Raw genomic sequence first — 20461 nt, 5'->3', positions numbered from 1 at the left:
AGAGAAATGGCCTGTAGTCCAGAGGTACGGCCCGTCCGGCTCAGGCCTCATGGCCACGTGGCGCCTGGATGGAAGCCGGTCGGTGGCGTCGCAGCTCTCACTCCCAACTTCCACAAACGCAACTCAGGGTCAGCTCGTGAGCTCCCAGGTTCGCAAGAGCGCAGAGAGGGACATGTGGCAGGGCAGGGAGGAAAAGGGACACAGGCCCCTCAGGGTCCCCCGGGCACAGACCAGCAGGCGAACAACGGCCACACCGGACATGCCCTGGTCAGCGCACTTTGGAACAAGGGGAGCTAGGTGGTGCCACTAGGGGTTCTGAAACAATAACACACAGGAGGCCATTCCCCACCCTTAGGCGTCACTTGGACGCTTCACGCCTTTGGGCTGGTTTGGTGAGCGCCTCCCCCGGTGCGGAGAGGAGAAAATGAGAGACAGGAGGGCAGCTGGACCCAACCCTGGGCAGGCCCTCAGGCAGGGGTGAGGGCACAGGCGCTGTGAGGGGGCAGCCAACTGTGGGGTCACAGAGTCCTTCTCTGGAAATGTGTCATCATTACATGGGCCCCAGTTCCTGAAAGTCTCTCGTTTCTTTTCTTCCTCTCTTTGTAAAAATTCTCTGGGAAATTCCCATGTGTCTCAGCCTGGTTCCTGGCAAACCCAGAGCGAGGGTCCTGGGAGGCATCTGAGCAGAGGAGCCGCCAGCTCGGGCGACAGCATGGCCCCCAGGGTGCAGGTCCCGCCGAGTCGGGCGTGAGGATCGCTGCTCAAACGCCTCGCCCAACTTCTGTGGTTGAATGAGTAACTTTCTAAAAATAAGTTAGCCTCATTGTACTGAGCCCTGCAGCGTGTGGACGCGTAGGTGACACATGGACGGTTTACGATTAACTACAAAACAAACATGGACGACCCTCATGCCACCAGCTAACAATGTGACTTCATTTTCTACAATGGGTTTTTTAATGGACTTCTGTGGTTCCACCTGAAATTCCAACCATTATTTGAAACATCACCTTTCTGAGAAATGGTTTCCGAAAGCCACCCTTGTGATCTGTAAAAAGAAAAGATTATTTCCCCCTATAAACGTCGTTTGAATAAAATGTCCCTTGTCCGTTAAAAATGCCTGTCCCCTCTGACCCACCATCTGTCTTTACTCGACAATATTAGAAATACTACAATAAACACAAGAAGAGACGAAGGAAATACTTGTAAGATGCAAATGTCACCAAACCACAGAAATGTCCCCCAGGGTGGCTGCTGTGGCCACCATCACTGCTGCTGGCCCTACCGGGGTAGACCAGGGGTCTTTCCAGCGATGTCAGCACGTGACCAGAGCTCTGTAAAAACGCGCGCTTCTCCGGCGCGGCTCTGCAGAGGCCCCAGTTCTGGCTTTGTGTTTATTTTGTGCTTCTCTGATCAGCAACTGCCTCTCCCACTAGAACGTAAGCGCTGCCAGGGCAGGGAGCATGTGTGGTTTTGTGCAACTGCTGAAGCCATGAGGCGAACAAAAAAATATGTCAGTGTCACACCAACTCGCAGTAGAAACACCTTACTGATTTATAACTCGACGCCAAGTGTTTCAAGGCACAAACGCGAAACATCCCCGTGAAGACCATACTGTCTTCTGCAGGCAGTCTGTATTCCTTCCTCGGCGTTTACCAACAGCTACCGCGGTGCGGGCACAGGAAGGACTGCAGGCACCTTCTCGGCGACACTCACATCCCGCTCCCGGCCAGGAGCTGTCTTCAGTCCACAGATGAGGCTACAGGGCTGCATGGAGGATGAGTCAGTCCCAGGCACGGGGCCAGCCCACCGCAGAGCAAACGTTCAACCCCAACCGCCTGACGCCAGAACAGCTTCCAGGGAGCCCTCGGCCAACACACCACGGCCCATGGACTGGTCCCACCTGCCCGACAGAAGAGTTCGTGGCATCTCTCACACTCAGGAAAGTCTTTTTCTCCAAAGAACCCAAATCTTTCTATCACCCCAAACACACAGGAATCTAGCCTACCATCCTCCTGCTCCCCATTTCTCTGAAGCAGCTCGGGAAGTTCGGAAAATCAATTCAGGGTTCTCTTACGGTAACTAACTCAAGCCAGTCACCTGGGACCTCTCTCAGCACCGACAGAAAACGTGTCGTTTCCCTTTGTCACATGTGCTATTAAGTTCCCACAATATTTTAGGAAGTAGTGACCACCCCCAGTGCCCCAGGCACAGAGCAAGCAGCCTTCCTGGGCATCGTCGCATTTGGCGGTCAGCCAGACAAGGCACACAGAACTCACACGGGAAACCCAGGGTCCAGAAGGGAACTCACAGGCAAAACTGCCTCGGGTCCTTCGGGACTGCAGACAGGTTTAGACCTGCGTGAACCAACGGTGTAGAACTACGTTGCCTCACCGAGGTTATCCAGCTAGCCTTTGGGAGCATGGCCATGGCTGCCACTGACGTCTGACTGCGTGCCCAGCTCTGCTGTGAGCGGGCAGGCGGAAAACCCGCGCAAGTCATGAGCAGGCCACTGGGACAGTTCAGGAAGGGCTGCGGTGGTATTTCCATCAATGGGACAGGCAGCAGAACAAAGTTATAATGAGTTTTTGAGTATTTGAGGGGAAAACACTAGAGTGAGCTCCCTCACCTCTTTATTACAAAACAAATTCCAAGTGGGTACCAACTGTAGATAGATAATGTTTTAGAATGAAACAAAAACATCCAAAGAGTACTTTTAAATTTAATAACATTTTATAATTTGGGGGGCGGGACCACACTCTCTTCCTTAGAATGAAAAAGCAGAGGTCAGAAGAGACAAGCTTGACTGACCACATCAGATTTTTAAAACTTCTCTAACTGCTCGATAAACTCAGAACAGTTTGTGACATGATAAATTCACGAAGCTGAAGATAGAAACCTACCGGTGTAGAGCTTACGTGCATTCATAAGAAACAAAAACTCCAACAGGAAAATGGGCAATGTCGTGGATGGACAGAGTGTACAGGAAACACCAGCAGCCAACAAAACACAGCAGCCTTTAGTCCAAGAAATACACACTAAAATTGTAAATAAATTTTTGCCTATCTGGCCTTCATAAGAACATGGAAAAAATGAACCCTTCTCCCCAAGCCAAGTGGTTTTGAAGGCATGTTTTGGAAATCGTGAAAAATCACGTGCCCTTTGATCTAGTAACTCAACATCGAGGCGTTTAACCGAAAATACCCAGACGCCTACACACGGAGAATCCATCCTGGTTAACGATGACAAAAGACTGACAATGCCTTAAACTCCCACCAGCAGAGAGCTGGGTAAATAAACCGTTAGACACCTAGTGGCACCGACCTGTCATTGCAACATTGAAAGACGCCCCCTTGTTAAGTGGGAGAAAGTTTCCGAATGGTGTCTGATGCAAGTCCACATGTCCTGTATTCACACACGCACTTTGTGTAAGAATGGGAAGGGTTATAGAGAAAGACATTAACAGTGGTGATTCCCAAGGTCTTTCTGCTCCTCTTTAAGCCTCTATTTAAAAAAAAAAAAGAAAAACTACAAAGGCAGCTGTGAGTCAATTCTGGGAGGATAAATGGGCATTTGATATATTCTGTTTTTCTCTGTATGACATGACCCAAAGTTGAAGAAAATAATACCTAAGCGGGAAGCAGTCATCACCCCATTTAACACACGTCCAGAGAGACTTTTTAAAACCAGCCCAATTTGAGATTTGAGGCGGGCCTGTTATGATTCCCATGTCCATTTTACCAGTAAACACAGGAGATTTGCAGGTTGAGACCCTCGTCCACGGACCCACAGCTAAAAAGGGGAGGGGGGCAGGTGGCAGGCACCCAGCCTGGGGGAGACCCTCCACCACCTGCCGGATGAGCCGTCACCGGCCTGCGGTGTGGGCACCAGCACGGGTGGCATTTTGGTCCCTGCCTCACTCTGCAGCCACAAGTCCCCGTCCCAGAGGTTCCCGTGCTGCCCGCCAGCACCTGGGGACCTGCCCACGGGCACCCACCCGGCCAGGGGAGGATGGAAACCAGCTGTCCTTACCCCCAACTTCATCAGGCAGGTCCTCTCACCTGCACTAGTCCCAGCAAATGTAATTTGAGGGACGGATCAAAGCCACAGCTTGGGTTTACATCTAAATAACGGGAGTCCAGAGAGGAATTGTATCAAAGAAAAAACACCTGACAGCTGCTTCTGCTCCTTTATAAACACGCCCCAGACACCAACTTGGGGGGACCCTGGTCCCCAGCTCAGGGCACTCAGAGGGGGTCCTTCTTGCACCTTCCTGCAGGCCACATGGCTGAACCACTTTTGGAGGTGGCAAGAAAACCACCTAATTTACATGCGCCTTCCCTGGCACACACTTGCAAGGGCTCTGGTGTATGCACTGTTTCCAGTCTGCTGCACACCTCTGGGGGCGGGGGAGGTGGGCACGATATCTGCACCAGTGTGGGGTGGTGTCTGCACAGCAGGCCCACAATGCAGCTAGAGCGGTGACCGCCAAGTACAGGCAGCCACCCACGGACCAGCGTTTCATTTGTGTAACGGAAAAGAAAACGTAATATTGAAAGCACACCTCACCCACTAACGGTGAGGACCGCCATGCCCGCTTCCACGTGTCACACTGGCCCGTGTACAGGTATGCAGCAGGTGTTCGGGGAGGGGAGTCCGTCATCATGAGCGGCAGCGCAGCAGGTCCGGCTGCCCCACCTCCTCTAACTGCTTTTCTGGCTTCAAAGGCTTGGCTTCCTGGGCTGGGGCCCTGCCCATGGGAACTAACTCCTGGCGTCCAGCCTTCACTTCAGCAATGGACTCAGAAAGGAGGAGCATTCAGGTATCGCTAGCCCACGCCAGTCTACCAGTGTTAGCTTGTGAGGTCTGATGAAATTTAAGAGAAGAGGAGCTAGGAAGAAAAATGACATGGAGCACGAAAGACCGCACTTCTAGTTCCATCCCACAGGGCTACTGAGTGAAGTCTTAGGCTGCTGCCTAGCCAGAAAAAGAACAAATGCCTATTTTTACCAGCTGGGCGGCGAAACCCACTGTCTCCTGCTCATCTGTTAACACACAACCCGTGGCACAAAACTGCCATGCGCAGACGACCTGATCACCGTCACAGAATTAAGGTGTTCTCCACCGACACACCGTCAGAACCAAAGAGAATTCGACAAGCTTGCTGAAAGCAAGATTCTGAACAGCCACTGCCTTCCTGTATGTGAGCAAGCACTAATGAGGAGAGTGAATTGCACAAAGGTACCACTTACCACCAACAGGAACTGTTGGGTACGAGAGAGGGACGAGCATAAAATCTGCTCAAAAGATATTTCAATTAACTAGTCTGGCGCTCAGAGATAGGCTCTGCCAACTGGCCTCGTGAGCACATGTGACCTCTGTTCAGACCCCTGCAGCACACTGATAAGTCAGCGTCCTGGGGGCTCAAAGATCCGAGAAGCGTTCACTCCTTCTGAGAAAAGGGGAAGCAGACGGATGGTCATTCACGCCAGCACGCTGAGGGAAGGTGTGGTGTGTCCCGTCACCGACACTGTGGGGCTCGATAAGGCTATCCCTGGGCCACCTTCCAGTTATGCCCATCTGGAGCGGCCAGCTCACAGTGTCTGTAACATTTACAGCTCTGCAAGCCAGGGAAGAGACCGACACAGGTGACAGGACCCGCCTGAGGTCACACAGAGGTCATGGAAGCCAGGCGTGGACTCATCATCTCTGGTTCCAAAACCTGGACTCGTCCCCGGAAACCAGGCTGCCTGAGGGAGGAGAACGTGCAGTGACACGTAGCTGACATGAAACCAGGCTGTCCCACACGCTGGCAAAAAAGAAATGTGGCCATTTGATGGCCATCTTGATCAACACAGCCGATTATGAGACTTCTTAAGCTTGAAATTGGTCCTAATTAAGTTTTTTGGCAGGACAATATAGAGGCTGTTTCAAAACAGCCCAAACCCTTCGACATCGAGAGGTGGGGTCCATGTCCCCCTCCTTCGAGTCTGGGCAGGCTGTGACTGCACTGACCCACCAGGAAGCCGGGGACCCGAGAGGCAGGGTTGGAGGCGGCTGAGTGGCTTCCACGCTGCTCTCTGCTTTCCAGACGCTTCTTCCCGACGTGCTTCCTGGGGAGCCCGCGCCTGGCCACAGCGACAGGCCGCCCGTGGGGCCCTGGCCGATGGTCCCAGCTGAGGCCAGCCTTCAAGTGACCCGAGCCCAGGTGCCAGACATGTGAGTGACGTCTCCAGATGGTTCCGCCCTGGGCCATGGCATCACAGAGCAAACACACGTTCCTTCTGTGCCCTGGCCAAGCTCCCGACCCACAGAACCCATGAGTGTAATGACACAGTTGTTGTCACTCAGTTTGGAAGGGGTTTCCCCACAGTGACAGATAAGGGACACGCCGCGGTGACCAGACCTGCCTGCTCAGAGTGACGCTCCCCATAAGGGCGCCAATTCAGCACAGATGACATACCAGCTGCTCCTCAGGTCATCTGCGTGCACCTTACAGGAAACATGCGTGGAGCTGAGGAAGGTTCCTGGGGATTTCCCTGCAGTCATCTTCCCATTCAGGAAAATGGGGGGCGGGGGATGACAGCCGATGGTACGCACGAGTTTAGTTTCGGGTTGTCCGTGGCACAGACGGCCTGGCACTGGGAGGGGACCCCCTGCTGCAAAGCAAGCCAGCCCCCAGAAGAAGCAGGTGTCCTGACGCAGGGCTGCAGGGCTCCTGGGAAGGGTCAGGAGGAAACACCACCACACGTCGGTCAGCACCGAGAACGCAGGTTCCGCTGGGGCCAAGGGCGAGGCAACGCGGGTCTGAACGGAGCTGCACGTGTGACACACACGCTCCTGCTGACTGCACCCCTTTACCTTTGTGGCCGCCGGGCTCCCCGGACCCCCCCGCACCATCTGAAGCCTACCCGGGTCCAGGCTGCACCTCAGCCCACACCGCGGCACCTCCTTTCGCTCCTCCTCTCGGGCTTGGGACTCATTTTCGGCTTCACGAGGGAATAAAAGCCATAGAAAGAGAGACCCCGGGGGTGGGGGTGGGGGTGTCGGTGCTTCTCGCAGGAACAGCCAACACCTTCCCGCATCACAATTCCCCCCTTGCCACCAGATATTCCCAGCAGCACACAAACATGCTGACATCACTCCCATCTTAAACAGAACAAGACAAAGACAGAGAAAAGATCATTTAAGACACGAGAAGAAAATAGAGCGGCTGTAAAACAACCACGGTTAGACAGACGGCTGACTTGCATACCCAGAAAATACCGCCAGAGCGCTAAGAGCAGACTCTCAGCCTATGACCTCGAACTGGAGAAACTCTCTGAAGAATGAGGATGGAGCAGGTGCTCTCAGACAAACAGCGCACCCCCAACTGACTCCAGGAACAAAGCAAACTGGGGACCCCATTTCCCTTCAGCTGTCCATCAACTGCTCACCTGCTTCTAACGCTCCCTGGTCTGTCACCCTCCAGCCAGGCTGAGCCCCACCATGCAAACAAAACTGCTCTTGCCAAGTCCCCACGTTGCCACATCACCGGGCCGCACCTCAGCCCTGACAGGGGACCGTCCCTCACCACTGGGCTGGCTCCTCCTACCTTCCTGTCCTCTTAGACATGGACATTCCAGGACTGCCCCGTCCATCCACCCACAGCTCGCCCGGGGATGTCACCGGCCATGGGGTGCCAGCACTCTGTACGCGCTGACCTCCGCTGGGTCCCTCTCTAGTCCACACGTCGCCCCTGCTGCCCTCCAAGTACCTCCTCCGGGATGTCCAATAAACACCTTGGACTCAAATGTGTCCCAAGCAGCTCCGCTCCCCAGCCCCTCACTCCCCACCCCTGTGCGGCCTCTCTTGAAGGAGTCGTCCACACTCGCTGGCTCCAAGTCTGTCCTCCCCTTCTCTCTGCCCCACCCCAAACCAGGCAGACGGCCCTGACTCCTCAGACCCCACCCGACAGTCACCAGACCCCCCATTACTCACCCCCCAGGTGAACTTATCTCACTCACGAGGTCACTGCTCAGGCCAATATGTCGCGTCTTCCCCGACTGTCCCATCTTACACCATCCTCACAACCAGCCATGACCGAGTCCTGTTGCCTCCACCTTTTCACAGGTGACCACACAGCCAGACTCATCAACTGCTGTGTCCACTGGGCACACACGGGTCCAGGCCATCGTCCTCCTCACTGGCCCTCCTTGTGTCCACACAGCAGCCAGAGACGCAAAGGCAAACGGTCACTCAGCTCAGATGCCCAGTGGCACCGATCTCGGTCGGAATCTCAGCCACTGCCCTGCCCGCCCCTCTCCCACCCCAGGCTGCCAGTGACTCCGGCTGCCCAGCGGGCTCCCGGGCTCCCACTCGCCAGTCCCTCTGCCAGAAACGCTCCTCAGAGATCTGTGGCTCACTCCCTCCCTCATCTCTTTCGGGCCTTTCTTCAATGTCACCGTGTGAGAGGGACCACTGCTGTGGCCATTAGGAGCCCCTGCCTTCTCTGTGAAGTGCATTCCCAGGGGCAGCGCAGTTGGGTCTGTCCACTGCTCTCGCCCAGCACTTAGGACAAGAGCAGGTGGCGGCTTGGACGGCAGTGACGAGCCATCTCAGGAGACTGATTTTCCTTTTTGCTCCCTCAGTGTGGCAGAGCCCGATGGCTGATGGCCGGGGTCTGGCTGCCTGTTCTTCCATGGCCAACGGGCACGTGGCCGACTAGCTACACCACATGTGCGGCTTCCCTGGCGGTTAGGCCTGCAAAACCCCCCAGAGCCCCTCGCCAGGGCACCGCATCGGAGCCCACACTCCCCCGGGGACGTGCACAAAGGGAAGCACACAGCTGCTGGGTTTGCATGCCTGCCACAGAATCGACTGGAGCGATTTGTCTCGAGAGCTTCACATACCCCCCGACCAACACATCCCTCTGTGGCACTGCTTCCCACACCAACACGGAAGAGTCCTTCTTTTTCTTAAACAGAGTAAGATAGAGCTTAAAAATAAGTATTACGAAGGGAAAACTTTAGCCTCTGCTCACATCTTTTTAGTGATAACATTTTTCATTACACATCAAAATATCCCTGGGTATGAGTAGGTCACGGCTGCAGGGTCCCTCTCCTCAGTGGCACCTTTAGGTGGCAGGTGGTTCAGTTCAGATTTTGTTATAAGAATACTCCCAGGTTTGTTTGAAATCAAAATCCCTATATTCTGTGCAAAGAAATGTGATTTTAATGGTAATAAAACAGGCCACACTGAATGGCAAACACCACAGCACTACTGTCACAAACAGAATGCAGAACGTCCTTATACCAAGTAAAGCATCTGAAGGCTGTTTTCAGAAGGAAAATGCTGCGCATACTTCAGCAAGGCGACTGCTGCCACCCCCGCCTGTGGCTCCAATCCAGTCAACACCAATTCCACTGTCATCCACTCACTGGGAAGGGACACAAGTCCCCAAATCCACCAAATGACAGGAACCAGGCAGTCCCCCAATATGTACAACTACACATTTGAAATGTCACTTCTGAATACTGGCGTTCCATAGAGGTACAATTTTTGCCGAGCCAGAATAATTAATTAGGAAGATATTTGTTGGAAATCAAGCAGAGAAAACCCCCAGGGCCGTTGGCTCTCTTTAATCAATTCTTCCAGAAGAGAGAGACGCTCACAATTTAAAAGCAATACAAATGTGTTCTGTGTTCTAAATGATACTTGCACCTCGTATCTCGGGTTCCGACTGTGCCAGACGCAGAGTGCTATCTGTAAGTGGCATAACTGTGGCCCTTCCCCCTCCACGCCAGGCTCCAGCCACTAGCGAGACGTCTAGTCACGGCTCTCTGAAAGGCCTGCTCTGGGCCACTTTCCCTAGAGCCCTCTGCAGCTTGGGGAACGTTCGCACACTGCAGGCTGGGTGTCCTGTGTCCTGGGGGACCCCACTCAGCATACGGTGGGAGCCCAAACGTCTTCTTTGGCTGGTCACGAGCCAGTCTGGTACTCTCAAGCTCAACATCAAGTTTGGAAATCTGGGCTCATAAATATGCATATAATGATCCAGGGCCAGTTTTTTTCTTTTATATTAAAATTCACGTAACAAAATTTATCACCTTAACCATTCAGTGGCTTTTAGTACATTCATACTGCTGTGCCACCATCGCCACTCTGATTCCAGACATTTCCATCACCCCAAAGGAAGCCGTGTGCCCACGAGCAGTCACGCCCCACTCCCTCCGCCAGCGCCGGGCAGCCAGCCCCCTGCTCTCTGCCTCCATGGATTTGGCTACTCTGGGCATTTCACACAAACAGACTCATACGACACGGTCTCAATACTGAGCATGTGGTTTCTGAGGGTCATTCTTGTAGCACGTGTCACTATGTCACTCAGGGCCGTTTTAAGAGACTCCACCTATGAGCAGTTCCCTCCTAGACAAGCTCATGGTCACAGAGCTGTGTCACGTGGGGAGATGCCCTTTGTCCACAGACTCGGGTGTGGGGCCTGCCCTGACCAGTGGAACAGGAGGGAACTTTCCACAACTCTGTGGAGCTTTCAAAAGAGCTTGAGTGTTTCTGCTCTCTCTGCTAGGGACCCCTGCCTTCTGGGGGATGAGACGTGGATCAGCGCTGACCAGGCCCAGCTGCCCAGGCCCCTGAGAGGACCCAGCCAAAGGGCAGAGCTGCCTGGCCAGCCTGGACACTCAGCCCCAGAGCAGGTGCTATGGAAGCCACAGAGTTCTGGGGAGCGTCAGCTGAATGACACCACGGAAAAGATACGTTCTAAGCCTCGCCGATACCAGCGTGTGCTCTGCGTGGTGGGGGTTAGCAGCAGACGTGGCCTCTGCTTGGCACCTGCTTTCACCTGGCTGGGCATTACCTGTCAAGACCCTGGAAATTACATCAGCAAACATATTTAGGTCCGTTGGAACGGACACCTAATTATGTGTGCAAATACTGACTGCAACACACCAAGGCGAAAGCATTGCCGAGACAGCCTGGAACCTGGGACACTAAGTGTGCGTTTGATGACATTAAGGAACAGCTACTTCTCAAGGGTCATGGTGCTGTGGTTCCGTTTTTGAAGAGCCCTCATCTTCTGGAGACACGCACTGAAGCAGGTGCGGGTAAATAATGAGGTACGTGGGCCACCCCTCAACGTGTTCCAGCAAGGAAATGAGACCGGCCACACGTTGGGCTTCTGGAGGCTGAGTGATGAGGACACCAGGGACCATTTGACTTTCCCATTATCCACGTTAGAAAGTGAAAAGTTCCTTTAAAGGTGTAAAAAATACGCCAGCAAATGAGGGACGATCAAAGTGTCTGGAATTACCCAGACAAGGGAGGTGTGAGCGGGCCTGAAGACGCACGCAGAAGCAGGACTCCAGGCTCCACCGCAGGGGCGCACATGCCCACCTCTGCAGGAGACGGCGTGACCAGCATGCGAGCGTTTCCCGGGGGGGGCGGGGGGGGGTCTGCAGCTTCCATCAGTGGTCTCTGTAGGAGAGCGGCCGGCTCTGAGGCCACTGGGATCCTGGGATCAGCTGACTGGCAGCTTCGCACACTGGCTCAGGTTTCGATTTCCTCCCAACTGTGGACTTAAACAGGAAAATGAATGGTGGCAACCATGGCCAATGAAGCCAAACGAAAGGAACTTTGCAAGAAAGGAGGAGAAAGCCTGCTCAGAGAGGCCTGGGCGCCGGCTGGGGAGCAAAGTGAGAATGGGGAGCTTCACAGCTGTTGGGCAGGGGGCTCCCCAGGCCTGATACGACCCTTAGTAAAGGGACATGTCAACTAGTGCCTGGAAAACGAAGCAAAGTGTCAAAAATAAGTGTTTCCCCACATGCCACCAAGCCAGGAAATGTCCCAAATATGACCAACACTATACACAAATTATACAGAACGTGTTGCTTTCTCATGTTATAAATCAGTTATGCTCACACTAAAACATCGACAACTCAGAGAGGTTTACTGAAACTGCGGTAAAATTTCCCCAAAATTACATACACAGAGAAATATTAGGTTGGTGCAAAAGTAACTGAGGTTTTTGTACTTATTAACCCTTTAACCTGCAAGTACTTTTCGCACCAACCTAATAACATCGAAGAGCAGCTCCTTCCAGAACATCAGCTACATTTTAATTTACCCAAAGGCAGCATCTCAGTCCCTGGGGACGGCGCTCAGTGACGCTCCTTGGCAGCCCGTTTGGACAGGGACAGACGGACGGGTGGGCAGACGTGCAGGTGCTCGCAGCCCCCGCCTGCTGCTCCCAGTTCCCACGACGCCAACAAGGGACAAGTGTCATTCTCTCCAAAGTGACGGAGGGACACAAAAGTGAAACTGAGCTTTTATGTATCCCGATTTTTTTTTTAAGTCACACACATTTATAATCCCTCCAGGCAAGGCTGGAGGGCACAGCAAATTAAAGCTCTTATCATTCAAAATGTAATGTCTGGAAAGAACCCGCATGTCCGTGGATAAGAGAAGGATTAAACAGGTGTGGTCGGCCGCCACCACGGAATATTCTTCAGCCAGGAGAGAACAGAAGGCGCCGACGCAGCACCACGAGGGTGGGCCTGGAGCACTGAGGCCGAAGGGGCAGGTCACGTCTGTGGTGAGTGGTCAGCAGCAGCTGGGGAGCAGGAGCGGGAGTGACAGCTGCCAGGGACCAGGCTCTGTGTGGGGTGCTGGAAAGTTCTGGAACCGGGAAGAGGCGCTGGCTGCGAACACTGTGTGTGAACGTGCTTAATGCCACTGAACAGCGTCCTGTAAGATGGCAAATTCCACGTCACACATAGTTCACGGGCATACACTCCTCTGTATCCTCTTTAATCGACGTGTTTTCTCAGCACCGAGCTCTGCCGTGCTCCTCGGACAGGACAGGGCTGGGACTTGCTCGGGGGGGTTCAGGGGACACGTCCATGGGACGAATTATCAGCACTAACAGATTTCTCCGCTCGTAACCACAACACATAAAAACACAGTGGTAATTTGGGGCTTTTGCGAGCTGTATCTTGAGAAAATAAAGCTGTTCTTTTGAACACCAGTGTTATACAAGACAGAGACGCCCACAAGAGCGGGGTGCTCACACTGCCTTTTACTCCGGGACCCCACCTGTATCCCTCCCGCCCAGGCCGCCCAGGGACGCCCTAGCACGGCCAGTGTTGACGCCAGGTCTGCAGACAGCACGGGTCTCATCTGCCCGGCCCCCTGCTCCACAATGGTCGGTGAGACCCACAGCTCCATTCCTGTTCTGGGGGCCACTCAGACCCCGCACTGCCCCGAGCAGACACGTCCCGTTGCACCAACGCCAGGGGCAGGGCGCAGGCCGAAGGCAGCACCACGCACAAGGGTGTGGCTCGCAAGCATCACCACAGTAGAGCAGCTCTCGCAGCCCCGGTGACACTGGCTCCAGGGAGGCAGCCCAGCCCTGCGCTCCAGCCAGCACAGCCTGTGGTTTGTGGGGCCATGCCTGTACCACCCCCAGAAGGGCAGCATCCCACCCGCCAGGAGCCAGGTAAGAGCTGTGAGGGACGAGCTTCTCTGGCACACGTACTACTGTCCAGTCGCTCCACACAGGGACACACGGCCGTCTGTGGGTCACAGAGCAGTGTCCTGACCACCTGAGAGAGCCCCGCATGCCGTCAGGGTGGCCTCAGGGAGAGTTCTCCCACGCCGACTAGCACAGCTGAGCAAAGGAGCCGACTGCCAAGCCCTCATCCAGGGCCAGGTGGCCAATGTCTGTCCGTCCGTCTGTCTGCCCACAGCAGCCAATGCACCTTCTCACTCAGCGCCTCTCATGGCACTGAGACTTCTCCCCACGCCCAGTGGCCTGGGACCTGGGGGTCCAGCTGACACCACCTCCCAGGCACCCATCACTCACCAGACCCCAGTAATTGTGCCAACTCAGTGGAGGGTCAGGACTGGCGGGTGGGGCGTGGAGAGTGGGGGGATGGGGACAGGCCTGCAAGGCTCTAGAACACGAGGTGAAAGGAAATAACCACCCAGTAATAGCCAACAGCTTTTCAGCTGTGGAGAAGAGACAGGCATTCTTGCTCAGCGACTGGGCAAGGCTGCGTAAGAAACCCATTTTGAGCAGGTCCTGGGCAGAAGGAATTCCCATCAGCAGGAAACATGACAGGACCAAGGACCCACCGACAAGGCAACCAGAGAGGCAGTGAATGGAAGGTGGCCCGTGGGGGCCTCGGGGGCAGGCCAGGGAGAGGCTGGGGGTGGGCAGGGCGAGGTCACCAGTCCTGATACTCCAGGCCTCAGACCTAGGCTACAAATAGCCGACAACCTTGGCCACTGTCCAAGCAGGCAGTGACCACAGCAGGCCCGAGGTGGCCTCTGCCTGGCCGCCTCTTACTTCTCCCCCGCCAGGTGGGAGAGGGCACTGCACTAGTCCTGGCATTAGACGCCCAGGTTTCTGCCCTTGTCCCTGGGACAGGACTCTGACAAGACAGCAGATAAGTTACTCTTTATCAACAATTTTCACACATCAGAAGAGACTGCCTGCTGGTGGAGAACCAGTTAGAACACTTTCCTCTATGTGGGTCACATCGTCACTTGCATTTTTCTGGAGCAGGTCAGAAGCCACTAGTGAAACATGAAAACCATCCTACAGCTCGGCCAGGGACGAGGTTTGGCATGAGCACACCTGCCAACAGAGCTCCCAGCGGCCGTTTCTTGGGGGGGAGGGGATCACTTTATTTTTAAACAGTGGCAGTAAGGACAAGCAGGACAGGTGGCAGGGAAGGGTCTTTTTCCGTGCCCACAAAATGATTTAAACTCATTCTGCATGCCAGCCAGGAATGGAAGGCCCTTCAAGACCTCTAAGCTCTCTTAGACGCACATTGAAGTCAATGAGAACTTAAATTACTAGAAAACTCCATCAGCACCAGCTGGGAAAGACAGAGGTTTTCCGCATTGGACAACTTTTATAAACACCTCCATCAAAAGCACAAGCGATTCAACAAATTGTAGACACCATCCACTACAGATGCCTGTTTTCAGGAAGAAGTCTGCAGGACCCGAGGGAGAGTAGACTGTCGCCAGCAACCCAAAGGGAAGCAGACCCAGCCAGGGCTGGCCGGCCCCAAGGCAGCCCCGAGGGCAGCAGACCCCTCCTTCCTCCCCCACCCACCCATCAGCTGCCTCCCACCCACACCTGCCCCAGGGGACAGGTCCTTAGAGGCCCCAGACAAAGGACCCACCCGACCCCTCACCAGTCAGAGCCTGGATGGCTGGGCCACAGCCTGGGGAACTCAGACGCCAGGCAGACCGTCCTCTGGGCAGTGTGATGCAAACACGTTTGTAAATCGCAACACCACTTAATCAAAGCGGCCTTCCTGACACTGGTGCTCTGGCTCTAAGCACCACACCCGGTTCTGTGCGGATCCACCCTGTTGTGGGTGTGGTGTGCCTGTTATTCCGGCGGAGGCTCTGCCTAGGTCCCCAGGAAGAGCAGAAATGCTGGCACTGGAGGGCGGCTCACCGGAGGCTGGGAGCCCCACAGGCATTTCTGACAGGGGTTTCGTCTGATGATGGGAAGAGCAACAGCAGGGGTGAGCGGGCAGAGGACTGGTCCGTCTGACCCGCCGGGAGCTCGGCGCTCTGACTCCATTTCACTTCCGCCAGCCTGCAGTGCTGACGTGGGAGGTGACAAGTAAGACCGCACTCGACAGGCCACTCTCTAGGAAACTGCCACCCCAAAAAGGGAAATGGACACACACCCAATGTCAACAGAATAAACAGAGTTAATCATTAGTAAACATGGAAGCAGTCCATGCCTGTTCCAAAGGAAGGAAAACGATCACAGTGGACCTCAATGGATGAAGCCAATTTACAAACATCCCTGGATTAACCCAGCTGGTCTTCTCCTGACATAAACAGCCTGCAATGGAGCGGCGGGCGGCGGGTACTCAGCCGGGGTGCTCACCTTTCAGGATCCGCAATAAAGGGACCAGTCCACATTTCCTGCACATTGTTTTTCTTTTCTGGAGATTTGGCAAATCACCACATTATCTCTAAGTTGATCCAGTTACTTCAGTTTGAACAACTATTTATCAAGTGCTCCACTCAGAAAAAGCAAACATCATCTACTTCAAAATACATAAAATTCCAGGAGGGAGAAGATCTGATCAAACAGGTGTGCCTCCCCACTTTGAGCAAACGCTTTCGACTGGATTCTAAGGGGAAGGGTTAGAGGATCGGATCGACAACCGCTCCTGACCAGTCTCGGGGTCTCGACTGGTTAAGATCCTACAGAGGGGAAGTCATCTGAAGACTTGGAAATACCACCATCTTCTTTCCTTTGCCCATTTTTTAGTTTAACCTTAAAAAAAAAACAACACTTAAGATAATGGCCAACATGTTAGCAAAGGGGACATGTTAATGGGAACCCCCCAGAATGTTTGGGGTCCTGCAAGGTCACCACACAAAGTAGGCCGGAGGGGGTCACGGCCCCAAATGACTCAAATCCATAGTTTAAAAAACAAAACAAGAAAGCAAAACTGAAACTCAAGTCAGCATTCATGAATTCAAAAGATCTTCCTTAAAAAAAAAAATTCAAGTGACTGTTATTTAATAAAAAGACTGGAAAAATCCAAATGCACTTAGTTTCAAGTCGATTTTTTTCCCTTTTATTCATTGATGAAGTTTGTGCTACTCCAAAGAGCTCCCTTTGAAGGTCCTGCACGTCTGCAGAATTATGGTAAAGTCAGGACAGCTACGTTCTGATGTGCTCACTGAGGCCCCTTCCGGGTCTGACACCCAGACGACACCCACCTGGGTCAAGACCCCAGGACTTGCAGGGTCGCCCCAGTCCAGAGCTGGCATCCAGAGCTGGCATCCAGCACTTCCCGCTGCGCAACCCGAGCTGCTCTGTGCCTCAGTTCCCTCACTTCTCCCTGTGCCTGGTACACAGTAAATACGCCGCCAGCCTATGTGAGCTGCTGTTAGCTACCACCCCCAAGAGTCTTCACCTCGCAGCTGAAGCCACTGCCTGAGCCCCAAACTTCATCTGTGCGACTCTTGTGACCACCTCCATCGCACACACACTGATGCTACTCCCGCAGGTCACTGCCATTCACATACTCCTGACTTTCCACCCACTTCCCCTAGTAACCATTTCACAAGTCCAGTAATTATGCTGTAAATTTCTTTATAAGACCAAAGGTATTGATTTGCCAAATGCAAGCATTTAAAGCAGACCACTTTTAAAATAAAATAAGCAAAAACACAGTAAGGTGCATGGCGACAGGGCACCTTTCCAGGCCTGCAGGGCCCGATGGCCCAGGAGCGGCCACCCGACAGGGGGCAGCTGCCACCAGCTGCCTACACCTGCTCTCAGCCCCCAGGCCCCACTGGCGGCCATTCTCAGACCACCCTGGCCCCAGCGGGACCTGCCTGGCACACCGCATGGCTTTAAGCCACTACCTGATCGCTTGCTGGTATCTTAGGGACAGGACAAAAGGGCACCGTATCAGGTCAAAGGGAGTCTTCTCTGTGGACTGCAGTGTGTTTGGGGGTGAGAAACACAGGTTAAATTACGTTTTAACATGTTCAGAGTTATTTTTGTTTTTCTTTTTGTTAGCTGGACGGGCCTCTTGCAAGTGTCTGTCTCCGCCCTCCACACAGCTCTGTTACACACAGACACGTCCCCCTTCCGTGAGTCACGATCCCATCCACGCAGAGGTCTGTTCTGAATTAAAACGCAGGCTCGAGTTACAGCACTAATGTGTCTGCTTCGTTTCTTCTGGGGCTTTGTTTAGAAAACAACTCTGACAATGTCCAAGCAAACAGCTGGGGCCAGACAGGAGACTGGTCACTTAGAAGAGCAAGAGACTGCGTCCCCATTCAAAGAGGGGCCTTTTATGAGAACTACATGCTCCCACTCACCTAAATCAATCTCTAATCTTAACCTCGGAATCGAAGCAACTCACGCCCAGTGGACATGCCTTCCTGGAACACAGTGGAAAACCGTCTGGACTGACAGATGTGCTGCCATGTGGGGCTCACCCAGTGGGGTGTGTGGGGGGCCCTCACCAGTCCCAGCAATGGTGGCACAGACTCATCTCTACGCCTGGCTTTCACGTGCTCTCAGAAGGGCACCCTCCGCAAAGGAGCCACAGCATTTCTCCCACCCCCAAAACCATCATGATTCTAGTAAGTGACAGTGGGGGGCACACAGCCCAAGCACCAGGGGGCACTTCCCGTGTATTAATTCCTTTTATCTCCATAATAATAATCACTGTCAATTAAAATTAGTGATTATTAATTATGCACATTACTGTGATTCACTGTCATGGTCAACAGTTACAATACATAAGTATAATCAACGTTATAACTAAATATTATACATAAAATGCAACACACTGTGCTAATTATTCTGACAGTTCTGATGCATAATTTCATATAAACACATACTTTTTAGTTACACTAACAAAAATGTGTACTACTATTATCTCCATTTTATAGACAAAGAAACAGGTGCCAAGAGCTCAAGCGATGAGCAGAACCAGGGAGGGAACCCAGTATACAGCGAGGGGGCCCCTGAAACTGCCCGTTACCTTCAGTTCTCCCCAAGAATGGGGGAGCCGCAGGGAGGTGGGGGGCATTCATTCCTCTCTACTCTCAGTCTTGGGGTGCAGTGTCCCTCAATAGTGCTTGGCACATGTCCTGGCCACCCGCCTTACACATGAAGTCAGTTTACAGCAAGGGGCTTCTGCAATCAACGTTTTAGGAAATAGACATGTCTTGTGTTATCTGTTTACATCTAAGTGCCTGTGTGTTCTTACTAAGCCGTGTGTCTGCCACCCTCGCCCTACCCCCACACCATCCAGTCCACACAAATAGATACTCACGATCTGCTGCCCACTAGGACCTGGCCAGATGTTGGGGTGCAGTCCCCAGTCAGAGAGACAGGACACCGAATCATCCCTGAACGCCGATCAGAGGCTGTAGAAAGTGCCCTGAAGGAGGAGGGGCTTCACCAGAAATACATGGAAGAAAGATAATGACACCAGCCGCCACAAGAGCTTGCTGGAGACCAGCCACTCAAGCTCATCAGCTCACTGAACCCACAATAACTTTTTGAGGGGATTTTCTCCCCCCCCCATTTTACCAAATGAGAAGACTGAGGGACAGGAAAGGAGAGGTTGCTGACATGCCAACATCACACAACTAGATGGTCACTATTCAGGAATCAGGTCACAGCCGCCCACTTTCCTCACCTGCGTACCTGGGAGGCCACCATCTGACCGAGTGTCCTGCTGTCACCTTCTTACATTAAACGTTGTAAGCATGAGTGCCCCCCCCAGCAACACACACACAACAGCACTCGGAAATACTCAAGGTATGGGGTGAAAAGGAAAACTTATAAAAATTATAAATGCAGGCTAATCCCAACTCTCTATGTATAGACTGAATAAAAGTCTGGAAATAAACACACATCAAGTATTCTAAACAAACCAAGTATTTCTTCTAAAGTAATATTATGGGTTTTTTTTCTTTTTGTTTCAGACCTTCTAAATTCTTTGAAATGAGCATGCATTTTTCCTTTTAATATGAAGGGAAGAATGATTTTAAAAAGAAAAGACTCAAAAGGTAGCACTGCCTATGGCCATAGTCCACAGCACAGGTAGACTCCCGGTCAACCCCCTGCGGGGAGCTGGGAGGGGCCTGCGGGGAGCTGGGAGGGGCCTGGGAGGTGATGGGAGGGACCTGCGGGGAGCTGGGAGGGGCCTGGGAGGTGATGGGAGGGGCCTGCGGGGAGCTGGGAGGGGCCTGCGGGGAGCTGGGAGGGGCCTGGGAGGTGATGGGAGGGGCCTGCGGGGAGCTGGGCGGGGGCGGCGCGCCCCCGAGAACCCAGCTGCTGGGCTGCTCCTGCAGGTGGCCTGCACCTTGACTCGGTTTCCACACAGAAGGAGGTCTGGGACTCTCCTTGGCAGACAGTATGTACCTGTAGCAAACAGTGGTCACGGCGCCGTTAGCAGCAAGTGTTACCAAGTCGCGGGTTCTGGCATGTACATTGTAGCCACTCGAATGTTTACACTGGCTACAGGAAGAACAATGTATAAGAGAAGACCGGGTGCCCGTTCCTCAATTTACTTCAGATTTCAATGTGAACAACAATCTCATTTTTCAGTCCAACGAGGTGTTTACCCTCCACATTTGACTCAATTTCTCAGAGACGGGAAGAATTAGAAGCAAGGCCACAAGAGGCCGACCCAACACCACCACGTGGGGGGAGTCCCTAAATGCTGGGGGCAGACAGCAACCGGCAGAGGAGGGAGGACAGGACAGAGAAGGCGCCCGGAAAAGGCTGAGAGGGCGCCGGGACGCGTGCGAATGAGTGTGCGCGACACACTGGGGGGGGACAGAAGGCAATGCGGGCAGGAACGGGGGACAACGGGTAGACTGCACTGCCCGGCTAAGCACACACGCAACCGACGTGTAGAAAGGACGTTGGTTTCTCCCAGAGGTCCAG

The 20461-nt window shown here is 53.5% G+C and overlaps 1 protein-coding gene across 3 annotated transcripts in view; it reads right to left on the bottom strand.

The window, feature by feature from the left end:
* AGO2 (argonaute RISC catalytic component 2) overlaps nucleotides 1-20461 on the bottom strand; it is an 86617-nt gene that overhangs the window by 54502 nt on the left and 11654 nt on the right. The window contains exon 1 of one of the 3 annotated variants that reach the window (XM_081071259.1): nucleotides 4567-4636. The exons of the other annotated variants lie outside the window; for them this stretch is intronic. The gene's annotated coding sequence lies outside the window, so the exon portion shown is untranslated. Of the gene's footprint in view, nucleotides 1-4566; nucleotides 4637-20461 lie in introns of those variants that run through there. 3 annotated transcript variants of the gene reach the window in all.

Source organism: Rhinolophus hipposideros, assembly GCF_964194185.1.
Source record: "Rhinolophus hipposideros genome assembly, chromosome: 13".
NCBI lineage: Eukaryota > Metazoa > Chordata > Mammalia > Chiroptera > Rhinolophidae > Rhinolophus > Rhinolophus hipposideros.
The sequence above is the reverse complement of the archived record's forward strand: the minus strand, read 5'-3'. Positions and strand labels throughout refer to the sequence as shown.